This window comes from Somniosus microcephalus, unplaced genomic scaffold, assembly GCF_052327205.1.
Source record: "Somniosus microcephalus isolate GS21.2 unplaced genomic scaffold, FLI_Smic_1.0 scaffold13, whole genome shotgun sequence".
Lineage (NCBI taxonomy): Eukaryota > Metazoa > Chordata > Chondrichthyes > Squaliformes > Somniosidae > Somniosus > Somniosus microcephalus.
Window position 1 is genome coordinate 85,901 of NW_028225200.1, and position 11,868 is coordinate 97,768.

Sequence of the window (11,868 nt, forward strand, 5' to 3'; positions counted from 1 at the left end):
CATTACTGAGCCCTTGTACGCGTGTTATGGGATGATGTTTTGATGTGGGCGTCGCTGGCAAGGCCAGCATTTATTGCCCATCCCTAATTGCCCTTGAGAAGGTGTTGGTGAGCCGCCTTCTTGAACCGCTGCAGTCCATGTGGTGAAGGTACTCCCAGTGCTGTTAGGGAGGGAGTTCCATGATTTTGACCCAGCGACGATGAAGGAATGGCGATATACTTCCAAGTCAGAATGGTGTTTGACTTGGAGGTGGTGTTGTTCTCATGCGCCTGCTGTCCTTGTCCTTCTAGGTGGAAGAGGTCGCGGGTTTGGGAAGTGCTGCCGAAGAAGCCTTGGCAAGTTGCTGCAGTGCATCTTGTTAATGGTACACACTGCAGCCACGGTACGCTGGTGGTGGAGGGAGTGAATGTTTAAGGTGGTGGATAGGATGCCAATCAAGCGGGCTGCTTTGTCTTGGGTGGTGTCGAGCTACATGAGTGTTGTTGAAGCTGCACTCATCCAGGCAAGTGGAGAGTCTTCCATCTGACTTGTGCCTTATAGATGGTGGAAAGGGTTTGGGGAGTCAGGAGGTGAGACACTTGCCACAGAATTCCCAGCCTCTGACCTGCTCTTGTTGCCACAGTATTTATGTGGCTGGTGCAGTTAAGTTTCTGGTCAATGGTGACCCCCAGGATGTTGATGGGGGATTCGGTAATGGTAATGCCATTGAATGTCAAGGGGCGGTGGTTAGACGCTCGCTTGTCGGAGATATTCATTGCCTGGCACTTGTGTGTGGTGCGAATGTTACTTGCCACTTATCAGCCCAAGCCTGAATGTTGTCCAGGTCTTGTTGCATGTGGGCATGGACTGTTTCATTATCTGAGGAGTTGCAAATGGAACTGAATACTGTGCAGTCATCAGCGAACATCCCCACTTCTGACCTTATGATGGAGGGAAGGTCACTGATGAAGCAGTTGAAGATGGTTGGGCCGAGGACACTGCCCTGAGGAACACCTGCAGCGATATCCTGGGGCTGTGATGATTGACCTCCAACCACCAAGATCATCTTCCTTTGTGCTCAGTCTGACTCCAGCCAGTGGAGAGTTTCCCCCTGATTGATTAGCATTGAGGTAATAGTGAGAGTAATAAGGGAAGCGAAACAGGACATTAGAAATAAATGAGAGACAAGGAAAGAAAACTAAAGATCAAAGTAAGAAAGAGACAAACGAAGGAGATGAGAAGAAAAGAATTTGAGGAGAAAGTGAGTGATGATAAGAAACATTGACATTTCAAAAATGAGACAGGAGAGGAGAAGATAAGTAAGAAGAAAGAAAGATCTTGAATATGTACAGCACCTTTCACAATTTCAGGACATCTCCAAGCGCTGTGCAGCAATTGCAGGACTTCTGAAGTGTGGTCTTGTAGGAATGTAATGTAGCAGCCAATTAGAGAGAGATGTGAAGAGGAAAGGCAAGAAGAGAAAGAGCAGGAAAGGAAAATATACGGACAAAATGAGGGAGGTCGTTTATTTCAATTTGTTCATGGGATCTGGGTGTCGCTGGCAAGGCCAACATTTATTGCCCATCCCTAATTGCCCTGGAGAAGGTGGTGGTGAGCCGCCTTCTTGAACCGCTGCAGTCCGTGTGGTGAAGGTATTCCCACAGTGCTGTTCGGGAGGGAGTTCCAGGATTTTGACCCAGCGAAGATGAAGGATCGTCCGATATACTTCCAAGTCAGGCTGGTGTGGAACATGGAGGGGAACGTGGAGGTGTTCCCATGGGCCTGATGCCCTTGTCCTTATAGGTTGGTAGAGAGTGATAGAGTCATAATGGCACAGAAGGAGGCCATTCGGCCCATCGAGTCCATGCCAGCTCTCTGTAGAGCAATCCAGTCAGTCCCATTCCCCCGCTCTATCCCCGTAGCCCTGCAAGTTTATTCCCCTCAAGTGTCTATCCAGTCTCCCCTTGAAAACATCGAGTGTCTCCACTTCCACCACTTCCGTCGGCAGCGAATTGCAGGTCCGCACCACTCGCTGCGTAAAAAAGTTTTTCCTCACATCCCCCCTGTATCTCTTGCCCAAAACCTTAAATCTGTGTCCCCTAGTCCTTGTACCATCAACTAGTGGGAACAGCCTTTCCCCATCTAGCCTATCCAATCCCGTCATAATAGTGTTCACTTCTATCAAATCAGCCCTCAACCTCTTTTGCCCTAATGAAAACAAATCCAGCTTCTCCAACCTGTCCTTGTAGCTAAGATCCCCCATCCCCGGAATCATTCTGGTAAATCTCCTCTGCACCCACTCAAGGGCCTTCACATCCTTCCTAAAGTGTGGTGACCAGAACTGGACACAATACTCCAGTTGTGGCCTAACCAGCGCTTTATAAAGTTTCAGCATAACCTCTCTACTTTTGTACTCAATACCTCTATTTATGAAGCCCAAGATCCCAAATGCTTTGCTAACCACTCTCAATATGTCCCGCCACCTTCAGGGACCTACGCACATTAACTCCCAGGTCCCTCTGTCCCTGCACACTCTTTAAAACCGTGCCATTAAGTGTATATTGCCTCTCCCTGTTCCTTCTGCCAAAATGCATCACCTCACACTTCGCTGTATTAAATGCCATCTGCCACTTGTCTGCCCATTCTGCTAGCCTTTCTATGTCCTGTTGCAGTCGATTGGTATCATCCTCACTGTTTGCCACACCCCCAAGTTTGGTGTCATCGGCAAATTTAGAAATTCTACTCTGTATTCCAATATCCAGGTTATTTATATTTATCAAAAAAGCAGTGGCCCCAGCACTGACCCTTGGGGAACACCACTGTCTACAATCCTCCAGTTTGAAAAACAGCCATTTACCACAACTCGCTGTTTTCTGTCCTAAACCCAATTCCTTATCCAAGCTGCCACTGACCCTCCTATTCCATGAGCCATCTCAACCAGCCTTCTATGTGGTACCATAAGAACTTTCAAAGACAATTGGACATGTACTTGAAGAGGACTAGTTTGGAGGTTATGGGGATAAAGCAGGGGAGTGGGACTAAATTCAACAGCTCTTTCAAAGAGTCGGCACATCACAATGGGCCCAAGAACCTTCTGTGCTGTAAGATTCTAGGAACAGTGTGAACTCGCTGGTGTTTCTTCAGGCTCTTCGAGCTTTCAAAGCTCTTCCCACAGTCAGAACATTTAAAGGGTTACTCTCCAGTGTGAACTCGCTGGTGTCCCTTCATCTCCCCGGTGCTTTCAAAGCTCTTCCCACAGTCAGAACATTTAAACAGTCTCTCATCAGAGTGAGCACGCTGGTGTGTCAGCAGGTGGGACGGATAAACAAATCCCTTCCCACACACGGAGCAGGTGAACGGACTGTACACGGTATGAATGCGCCGATGAACTTCTGATGGACGGGGAACTGAATCCCTTCCCACCAACCCCGCCTTTACCCGGTTTCTCCCCGGTGTGACGGTGCACGTGTCTCACCAGGTCAGGCGATCGGCTGAAACCGAGTCCACACACGGAACACATGTGCGGTTTGTCCGCGCTGTGATCGCTGCTCTCTCCTTCCATGTGCAAAGGCCGATGATATTCAGGTCCCGATGAATCGAGCGACTCTGTCACATCTTAACGTCAATTCTGCACCTGCCCTGGGAGTGTTTGATGGGACAGTGTAGAGGGAGCTTAACTCTGTATCTAACCCATGCTGTACCTGCCCTGGGAGTATTTGATGGGACAGTTTAGAGGGAGCTTTACTCTGTGTCTACCCCATGCTGTACCTGCCCTGGGAGTGTTTGATGGGACACTGTAGACAGAGCTTTACTCTGTATCTAACCTGTGCTGTACCTGTCCTGAGATTGTTTGATGGGGCAGTGTAGAGGGGGCTTTACTCTGTATCTAACCCATGCTGTACCTGCCCTGGGAGTATTTGATGGGACAGTTTAGAGGGAGCTTTACTCTGTGTCTAGCCCATGCTGTACCTGCCCTGGGAGTGTTTGATGGGACACTGTAGACAGAGCTTTACTCTGTATCTAACCTGTGCTGTACCTGTCCTGAGATTGTTTGATGGGGCAGTGTAGAAGGGGCTTTACTCTGTATCTAACTCGTGCTGTACCTGCCCTGGGAGTGTTTAATGGGAGAGTGTAGAGGGAGCTTTACTCTGTATCTAACCCGTGCTGTACCTGCCCTGGGAGTGTTTGATGGGACAGTGTAGAGGGAGCTTTACTCTGTATCTAACCCGTGCTGTACCTGCCCTGGGAGTGTTTGATGGGACAGTGTAGAGGGAGCTTTACTCTGTATCTAACCCGTGCTGTACCTGCCCTGGGAGTGTTTGATGGGACAGTGTAGAGGGAGCTTTACTCTGTATCTAACCCGTGCTGTACCTGCTCTCGGAGTGTTTAATGGGACAGTGTAGAGGGAGCTTTACTCTGTATCTAACCCATGCTGTACCTGCCCTGGGAGTGTGTGATGTTGACACCAGGTGCTGAGAATGTTAAAATGTTCCTTTCCCCATAATGACATCCAGAATCTTGATGAGCACAAAAATTCACCCCACGAAAGTAACAGAAACCCCTCAGCTTCTCTCCGGGACACAGTTATTGAGGACAGGGAATGTCTGTAACAAGTAATCAATTGGCTCTCGACTTATCTTAGAAACAAGGACTCAATCGACTGTGTTTCTAACGAAACTGATTTATTGATACAGAATATAAAAATCCAGCCCAGTTACTGAGGTTTTAACATTAACAAGTCCCAGTTGCCTGAATTAACATGGTTCAGTCCTGGATGTGATTAAAGGCATCGGAAACAGTGAAATCGACCCACCGCAGTCACACTGTGGACACTCTGGTGTGTCAGCGGGTGGGATACACCAGGGAATCCCTTTCCACACACTGAGGTTGACTCCAATGATCGGGAGTCCCAGGGTTTCTGATACCAGATAATCAAGCTCACAAGAACACAAATTGTCTCTCCAGGCTTTATTAAGAGCGCTGCATAACACAGATCGGGTGATAATTCCCTCAATCTGGAGAATAGAAGTACAGTGGATTCACGCGCGACCTTCTCGAGTCTGTTCCAACTGACAACGGCTTAAGTGACCTGTTCTTATACACAAGCTTGGTTACCGCTCAGGAAATGGGATTGTTTGGACCCGTCTGTTGACTGCCTCCTGAACTCCTGCTAATTCAGGGAATTTAGTCCATCTGTGACCAGACTATAACCACAAGCCCGTCTGGTTATCACACCTATACGGTCCGTGAGGTTATTATTAGATTCACACCCAGACGTTGTGCCTTTAGTTGTCTGGCACTTCATCCCATAACACGGGTACAGGGGCTCAGTAATGTTTCATTCATCAGAAAAAGACAAAGTACAACAACATACTGGGTAGCTTAACAGAATCTCATCATACTTATGGGGCCATAAATATAAAACTGTTACTAATTAATCCAGTAGTGAATTCAGGAGAAACCTCTTTACCCAGAGAGTGGTAGAATGGGGAACTCACTACCACAGGGAGTGGTTGAGGTGAACAGCACAGATGCATTTAAGGGGAAGCCACATGAGGGATAAAGGAATGGGAGGATATGTTGATCGGGTTAATTGAAGTAGGGTGGGTGTGGGGCATCAACACTGGCATGAACCAGTTTGGCCGAATGGCCTGTTTCTGTGCTGTACATTCTATGGAACACCATGAACAGTCAATCGAAGAGAATCATCAGCACAACAATCTTAAACATTAAACAGCAGTACAAGAATTTATAAAACATTCATCCATTCCATGTTCATGTCACCCCAGCTTTCTCCAGGGCCCTGCGCTACAGAACAGTGTGACCTCGCTGGTGTCTCAGCAGAGTCGAGGACTGAGAGAATCCCTTCCCACACACAGAGCAGGTGAACAACCTCTCCCCAGTGTGAACTCGCTGGTGTCCCTTCAGATTCCCGAAGCTTTTAAAGCTCTTCCCACAGTCAGAACAGTTAAATGGTCTCTCATCAGTGTGAACTCGCTGGTGTGTCACCAGGCTTGATGACTGAGTGAATCCATTCCCACACATGGAGCAGGTGAACGGTCTCTCATCAGTGTGAACTCGCTGGTGTCCGTTCAGATTCCCGGAGCTTTTAAAGCTCTTCCCAGTCAGAACATGTAAATGGTCTCTGATCGGAGTGAAGTCGCTGGTGTTTCTTCAGACCCCCAGAGGTTTTAAAGCTCTTCCCACAGTCAGAACAGTTGAATCGTCTCTCATCAGTGTGAACTTGCTGGTGTGTCCCCAGGTGGGCTGACTGAGTGAATCCCTTCCCACACACGGAGCAGGTGAACGGTCTCTCCCCAGTGTGAACTCGCTGGTGTCCCTTCAGATCCCCAGAGGTTTTAAAGCTCTTCCCACAGACAGGACATGTAAATGGTCTTTCATCAGTGTGAACTCGCTGGTGTGTCAGTAGGTTGAATGACCGAGTGAATCCCTTCCCACACACGGGGCAGGTGAATGGCCTCTTTCCTGCTCTCTCCAGCTGGTGTCCCTTCAGCTCCTGGGACATTTGAAAGCTTTTCCCACAGTCGGAATGTTTCACCCTAGTGTGAACTCGCTGGTGTGCCAGCAGATTCAAGGACCGAATGAACCTCTTCCCACACACGGAGCAGGTGAACAGAATCTCTCCTGCTCTCTCCAGCTGGTGTCTCTTCAGATCCTGGGACCTTTTAAATTTGTTCCCACAGTCAGAACATTTAATGTGAACAAGCTGGTGTCTCAGGAGGGTGGCAGAATGAGAGAATCGATTCAAAAACACGGAGCAGGTCAACGGTCTCTCATCGGTGTGGACAAGCTGGTGTCTCAGCAGCACGGAGGGTGCAATTAATCCCGTCCCACACATGGAGCGGGTTAAAGGTCTCTCCCTCGTGTGATCTTGCTGGTGTATCATTGGAGCGGATGACTGAGTGAATCCCTTCCTACACACGGGGCCGGTGAACGGGTTCTCCCCAATATGTAGCCACTGGTGTCGCTTCAGGTGCTTGTAGATCTTGAAGCTCTTCCCACACTCAGAACATTTAAAAGGTCTCTCATCAGTGTGAACTCTGGTTCACTGGTGTGCCAGCAGATTGGAGGACCGATTGCATCAGGTCCTGAGGAATCCTGTAACTCTGTCAGATCTTGACGTGATGTTTGGTCTCAGCCTCCTGTCTGTAAAGGCTCCACTTCTAAAACCCTGTGAAAGGAGTGTAGAAAGGGGTAAGAGGGAGAACGTGGTCTCCATTTTAAAAATATAATCATTCATAGAAACATAGAAGATAGGAGCAGGAGTCGGCCATTCTGCCCCTCGAGCCTGCTCCGCCATTCAATTGATCCCTTTAGCCTTCACGGGATGTGGGCGTCGCTGGCAACACCAGCATTTATTGCCCATCTCTAGTTGCCCTTGAGAAGGTGGTGGCGAGCCGCCGCCTTGAACCGCTGCAGTCCGTGTGGTGAAGGTGCTCCCACAGTGCGGTTACACTTCTTTACAGTGGTTTGGTACAACTGAGGGGCTTGCTAGGTCACTTCAGAGGGCAGTGAAGAGACAACCACATTGCTGTGAGTCTGAAGTCACATCTAAGCCAGTCAGATTAATGAACCAGATGGGTTTTTAACGACGGTTTCATGGTCACCATTACTAGCCTTTTAATTCCAGATTTATTTAATTAACTGAATTTAAGTTCTGCAGCTGCCGTGCTGGGATTACATAGAAACATAGAAGATAGGAGCTGGAGTAGGCCATTCGGCCCCTCGAGCCTGCTCCGCCATTCAATGCAATCATGGCTGATCATCCAAATTCAGTACCCTGTCCCTGCCTTCTCCCCATATCCCTTGATCCCTTTAGCCTTAAGAAATATATCTAAGTCCTTCTTGAATATATTTAATGAATTGTTAAATATATTCAGGAAGGAGTTAGATATAGTTCTCACTTGAACTCACTTCTCCAGATCACTAGTCCAGGCCTCTGGATAACTAGTCCAGTAACATAACCACTATGGTACAGTACCTGCACTCATGTCCCCCTTTTCCCAGCCCAGGGGCAGTGAAGCTGATTTTCAGGCCCCAGCTGCTGCACAGGTTGGTTGAAAGGATCAACAGTAATGGCGGCTGCAATCCCCACAAGCCCCCGCGCTCCAGAAAGCGCTCCGGCCGCCGCGCTGAGTTGTGGCTGACCCCGCGCATGCGCCGCATGGCCCCGCCCTCTCCTGCTCCACAGGCGCCCGGCCCGCACCGCGCATGCTCAGCACACACCCTGGGCCCCTGTCAATCATCCTCCCCCGCGCCTGTGCGCTGGGCCCGAGCTCCAGGCTGTCGCGCGGGGCTTTCTTTGTAAAGTCGGTGTTGGTGAAGTGCCGCAATCAGTGAGGGAAAGTGAGGTTTCCCCCAGATCCGATTGAGATCAGAGGAGGGGAGAGAATAAAGGGGAATCCAAGCCTGAGAGTCCGAGGGCTCCGCAGGCACCGAATGGAGCGACTTCACTCGGGCGGAGCCGGAGAGCGCCTCAGGGGCACGTGACAGCGGGCAGCGGGCGTGATTGACGTGTCCGCCGACCAATAGGGAGACAGATCCTGGGATCAATGGGCGGGCAGCGGGTGACGCGAACTGGGACGTCTTGACGTCATAAAAGGTGCAGACGTCATGACGTCAATAGAACGTGTTCTGCTGATTGGTCCATATCAATGAGTTGGTCTTGAATGTAGGAAGTATGATTAAGAAGTTTGCAGATGATGCAAAAGTTGGCCGTGTGGTTGATAATGAAGAAGAAAGCTGCAGACTGCAGGAAGATATCAATGGACTGGTCAGGTGGGCAGAACAGTGGCAAATGGAATTCAATCTGGAGAAGTGTGAGGTAATGCATTTGGGGAGGGCTAACAAGGCAAGAGAATAGACTATAAATGGTAGGACACTGAGAAGTGCAGAGGATCAGAGGGACCTTGGAGTGCATGTCCACAGATCCCTGAAGGTAGCAGGACAGGTAGATAAGGTGGTTAAGAAGGCACACGGGATACTTGCCTTTATTAGCCAAGGCATAGAATATAAGAGCAGGGAGGTTATGCTTGAACTGTATAAAACACCAGTTAGGCCGCAGCTAGAACACTGCGTGCAGTTCTGGTCACCACATTACAGGAAGGATGTGATTGCACTAGAGGGGGTGCAGAGGAGATTTACGAGGATGTTGCCTGGGCTGGGGAATTTTAGCTATGAGGAAAGGTTGGATAGGCTGGGGTTGTTTTCTTTGGAACAGAGGAGGCTGAGGGGAGACTTAACTGAGGTGTATAAAATTATGAGGGGCCTAGATAGAGTGGATCGGAAGGACCTATTTCCCTTAGCAGGGAGGTCAATAACCAGGGGGCACAGATTTAAAGTAATTGGTCAGAGGTTTAGAGGGGATTTGAGGAGAAATGTTTTCACCCAGAGGGTGGTGGGGGTCTGGAACTCACTGCCTGAAAGGGTGGTAGAGGCAGAGACCCTCATCACATTTAAAAAGTACTTGGATATGTACTTGAAGTGCTGTAACCTACAAGGCTACGGACCAAGTGCTGGAAAGTGGGATTAGGGAGGATAGCTCTTTGTCGGCCGGCACGGACAAGATGGGCCGAATGGCCTCCTCCTGTGCTGTAAATTTCTATGATTCTATCAGTGAGGGAGTCTGGGGGTCAAGGTTGACTGACAGTCTGTGCTGACCCTTGACCTCCCTTTCCCTCGCTCCCCAGGATAGGTTGCACATTCCAGCTGCACACTGTGGGGGAGCTCAGCTGATCCCGGCCTGGGATGCAGTTGGGGAGACTGCAGTTAGCCTCAGTGCCCTGGGCTCCTGCTACTGATCACTGTCCAGTCACCCCCCAGCAGCAAAGGCCGAGTCTGCAAAGGGGGCTTGATTTTGTCTGTGATGCCCCCAAGGTTGAATAGGCTGCCAACAATCCCTGCACACCCTCACACATTGGTCACTCGGAGGGGCACTAGAAGGCAACCAGTGACTGTGGGACTGTATCCCAGCGGATACCCGCCCTTCACAATAGAGGGAGGGAAACTCGAATGACAGTTTAAAAACCTAAAAAGTGCAGGGGGAGTTCTCCCTGTGTCCTGGGGCAATATTTATCGCTCACCCAACATCACCAATACAGATTATCTGGTCATTATCACACTGCTATCTGTGCGAGCTTGGTGTGAGAGAATTCCACAGGTTCACCACTCTCTGGGTGAAGAAATTCCTCCTCATCTCTGTCCTAAATGGCTTATCCCTTATCTTTAGACTGTGTCCCCTGGTTCTGGACTCCCCGACCATCAGGAACATCCTCCCTGCATCCAGTCTGTCCAGTCCTGTTAGAATTTTATAAGTTTCAATGAGATCCACTCTCATTCTTCTAAACTCCAGCAAGTATAAGCCCAATCAACCCAATCTCTCCTCGTACGTCATTCCTGCCATCCCAGGTATCAGTCTGGTGAATCTTCGCTGCACTCCCTCCATGGCAAGAACATCCTTCCTCAGATAAGGCGACCAAATCTGCACACAATACTCAAGGTGTGGTCTCACTAAGGCCGTGTACAACTGCAGCAAGACATCCTTGTTCCTGTACTCAAACCCTCTCGCTACGAAGGCCAACATACCATTTGCCTTCTTCACTGCCTGCTGCACCTGCATGCTTACCTTCAGCGACTGGTGCACAAGGACGCCCAGGTCTCGTTGCAATTCCCCTTCTCCCAATCTATTGCCATTCAGATAATAATCTGCCTTCCTGTTTTTGCCACCAAAGTGGATAACCTCGCATTTATCCACGTTATATTGCATCTGCCATGCTTCTGCCCAATCACCCAACCTGTCCAAATCATACTGGAGTTTCTCAGCATCCTCCTCACAACACACACGCCCACCCATCTTTGTGTCGTCTGCAAACTTGGAGATATTACATCTAGTTCCCTCATCCAGATCATTAATATATATTGTGATAGCTGGGGTCCAAGGACCGATCTCTGCGGTACCCCACTAGTCACTGCCTGCCACTCGGAAAAAGAGCCGTTTATTCCAACTCTTTGCTTCCTGTCTGCCAACCAGTTCTCTATCCAAGCCAATACCTTACTCCCAATCCCATTTGCCTTAACTTTACACGCTAATCTCTTATGCGGGACCTAATCGAAAGCCTTTTGAAAATCCAAATACACCACATCCACTGCCCCTCCGACAGTGCGGCGCTCCCTCAGTACTGCCCCTCCGACAGTGCATCGCTCCCTCAGTACTGCCCCTCCGACAGTGCGGCGCTCCCTCAGTACTGCCCCTCCAACAGTGCGGAGCTCCCTCAGTACTGCCCCTCCGACAGTGCGGCACTCCCTCAGTACTGCCCCTCCGACAGTGCGGCGCTCCCTCAGTACTGCCCCTCCGACAGTGCGGCGCTCCCTCAGCATCGCACTGGAGTGTCAGCCTCGCTTTATATGCTCAAGTCCCTGGAGCGGGATTTGAACCCACAACCTTCTGACTCTGCTATCCACTGAGCCACAGCTGACTCCAGTCTTTTACACAGTTTCATCATAACTTCCTTGCTTTTGCACTCTACCCCTCTCCTAAAGCAGAGGAGTTATGATGAATTGTTAAACAGTTTTTTTTGCAGAGTGACCAAGGCTGTGTGTAGGAAACAATTGTGCATTTGAAAGAAGTTTGTATTGTGAAGCTTGTGCCCCTTTGCCAGGCCCGCTGCCTGCAGCCCCTCTCCCAGATTCCAGCCCCAGCTCTGTGCTGACTGAGCTGCTCTCACCTGGGGACAGCGCGTCACAATCGGCCCCAGCGCACCTGAGCTGGAGAGGAGGCCTCGCCCCCTTGCCGCGCCGCCATTGGTTGGCGGAACCGGCCCGCCGTCGTCCTATTGGTCAGAGGTGCCGTCAGTCACAGACTGGGCCGGC